Source organism: Entamoeba invadens (genome assembly GCF_000330505.1).
Source record: "Entamoeba invadens IP1 unplaced genomic scaffold scaff_1105074724681, whole genome shotgun sequence".
Classification (NCBI taxonomy): Eukaryota; Evosea; order Mastigamoebida; family Endamoebidae; genus Entamoeba; species Entamoeba invadens.
In genome coordinates this window covers 51,114-54,577 of record NW_004440307.1, presented here as the reverse complement: position 1 = coordinate 54,577, position 3,464 = coordinate 51,114, and positions in this window count along the sequence as shown.

Below are 3,464 nucleotides of genomic sequence, written 5' to 3'. Positions count from 1 at the left end.
ACAACCATTGAGAGAGTACGGAAACGGCTAGGATACCGTTACTCAAAACAAATTTCAACTCAGGTATTAACTAAAGAACAGATATTCAGAAGAAAAAAATTCGTGAAAACTGAACTTCAACCCAAAAACTTTAAAAAATGGGAAAATTCGATAATATCTGACGAAAGTCGTTTCGGAGTTTTTCCGGATAAAAAATGGTGCTGGCGACCAAAGAATCTTTTAGCTCGATTACGATTGTTCAACAAAACAAACAACAGAAACAAATGTTTATTAAAAGAAATTCAACCACTTTTTTCGAAAACACCGAAACATAACACGACTATTATGGTATGGGGAGCAATAGGAAAAAATTTTAAGAGTGATTTATTGCTTTGTCCACCTCGAATGAACTCTTCAAGTTACATAAAAATGCTTTCAGAAACCAATTTTTTTTGAAAAATTGAGAAAAAAGAAAAAGAGCAAGTTAGTCCACTTTCAACAAGACGGAGCACCTCCACACCGTTCGAAAACAGCAAAAAGTTATTTTAAAGAAAATAGAATAAGACTACTGCCATGGCCTCCTGCTTCTCCGGATCTCTCACCCATTGAGCATTTATGGGGAATCATGGATAAAAAATTGAGAAAAGATTATCCAATTATCCGAACCGAAAAAAGTTGTTTAGTGCTCTCAAAAAAATGGGTCAAAATTCCCCAGACAACTATTGATAATCTGATGAACTCGATCAAAGCACGCTTTGAAATGTGCCGCGGAGAAAGAGGTGGACCAATTGGACACCTTTTAGATTTCAAACAATTCAAAAGTTCAGAAATTTTGAATTGTTATGATAATGTTAATGCAAAACAAAAATAAATGTTGTGAAAAATCTTAGGTAATTTAGATCTTTTTTACAGGTTTATAAAGATAATAATAATAAATAATAAATTGAATTTTATTTCGGAATCGGAAAATATTTTTAGAAAGCCATTTCTCCCGTTTTTAAAATAGTTAACATTTCAAAAAAAACAACCGGTTCCGAAAAAATAATTCCAGTTTATTAAGATTTAAACGTTTTTTCCTAATTCCCATTTTTTTCAACTTATTTTGTGTAAAATTTAATAAAATGGACAACATTTTACAAGCTAACAACGTTTTTAGACAGACTTTATATTTTTAAAGTCTGTCTATATATAAACATTAACCTTACAATTTTTTTATAACACATTTTTTTGGAAAAAAATGTTTTGTTGAAAAAACCAATACCTTTAGTGCAGCGATCTTCCTTTTTTTAATTATAGAACAGAACTCATAATATCTCAAAATTATTATGTACACATCACCACTTTTCTTTGCTTTTTAAGATAAAAACCCATTTTATTACAACAACATTACGAAAAATAATATTCTTTTACTCTTATTAAAAATAAAAAACAAAATGTATTAAAAAAGAGTATAATAGTTATTTACACACAAATTTAAAAAGATGTTTACACGTTTTAATAAAAAATGATAAATTCATGAAAATATGTTTAATTATATTTGAACACGAAATTATTATTATAATTACCATTTTATTAACAAAAAAATAAATCACTCACAGTTACAAGAAAAATAAAAATGTCATTATTTCTTTTCATAAAAAATATTTGTACATTTTTGAGAAATAAAAAATGTATTATTTAAAATAATCTTTTTAATTAATAACACAGGTGTAATGAATTATTAAGAATTCATTGTTGAATTTAACGGAAAGAAATTGTGCAGCATTTGTCGTAAAAAAACTAATGATATTAAAAGCCACGCAAATAGAATTCACAAACAATTTATAAACATGTTTAAAGAAGATCATCAGACTTTTATGTGTATTAAACAACGTATCTTTGAATCATCACGAAACGAAAACATGTTACCAATTTTAAAACTTCCCCATCAAAACACATTTTTTAATTATGAGTTTTGGCATCCAACTATACCATTAATAAGTAAAAAAGAATTGGTTAATTTTGACAAAAATTTCATATAATAACTCCATTAAATGAATGAGTTTTAGGGAAAAAAGAATTTAAATATTCTGTTGCAAAAATCATTTCAAAAAAATGTTGCCTGTTGGAATGGGAAGTGTAATTTCAGAGTCATTGAGTTGTTTGTTAAATTTGTTGAAAAAAATGAATTTTAAAAACCCACAATTTGATGTTTTGTGCACATTTATTAGTAAGCTGAAATTAGGAGAAAAAGCGATGAGAAACTCCATAATTTTGATTGGGAATTATTTGAAAAACAAAACTATTTTAGAAATAAATAATTCAGAGTGTGTTGGTGTTCAATTTGATGAAACGACAGATTGTGCTTCAAAATCACAACTCATTGTTTTTGTTAGAATTGTAAATTCGGATTTAGTCGTTCATGACACCTTTTTAACAATTATCCACAATAAAAACCATAATAATTTTGCAATTTCAACAAAAAGTGTAATTATTAATTATTTTGAACAAGAACAAATTGATTTAACAAAAATAACAAATTTGACAACTGACTCGTGTATAACTATGGAAAAAACTAAAACGATTTTAGTTGATAATTTAATTGATTTAGGCGTGAAAGTAGTTTTTAGAATTAAATGTGCATTACATCAAGAAAATTTATGTGCAGCAGTATTAAAAAATTGTCATGTTATTGAAACTGTCAATTTGTTTTTAAGTTAGGTGTTTGGAAGTCCAAAAATTAAAGATACCATGAACACATTTTTTAGAACGCAAAATGCACCTTGTCAATCAATTTTGGGTTATTCAATCACAAGGTTGATCACTCGCGCGACTTCATTAGAAATCATTTTTTGAATTATTCATGTATAATATCTTACATTAATATATTCTACCCCAAAAACAAAAAATCAATAATAATTGTTGAAAAAAATGAGTTCTGAACAATTTTATATTGATTTGGCTTTTTTGGTTGATATTTTAAAACAATTTTCATCAATTTGTAAACTTCTCCAAACAAACACTCTTGAAATTTTGGATTGTTTGGGAATATTAAGACAACTTAATTGTTTTGTAAACTTTGTAATACAATACCGAGATAAAAGTTATATAAATTCGATGTATTTTCCTTATTATAATTCAGTGTGTAAAAATACTTCTTTAAGAACAAGTTTGGCAGGAAATTTTATTAACGATTTGTTCGACGTGTTTGATGTTAAATTTGATGATTTCAATAAATTGGATTATTTATTTGATTATTTTTTGGAAGGAAAAATGAACCGTAACATCGTTAATTTTATGATGAAAGGTTTTAACATTGGTTATTCTATTCAGAAAATCTTCGATAAACAAACTTTGAAAATAACAACAACCGAAATTTTTGATAAAAATGTCACGTTAAAATTAATGGGTGAGCTTGTGGCGTTTTATGCATTACCATTTTTGAATACAAAAAAATACACTGGTTTGGAATTAAACAAAAACAATTTTCCTTATTTATATCGAAT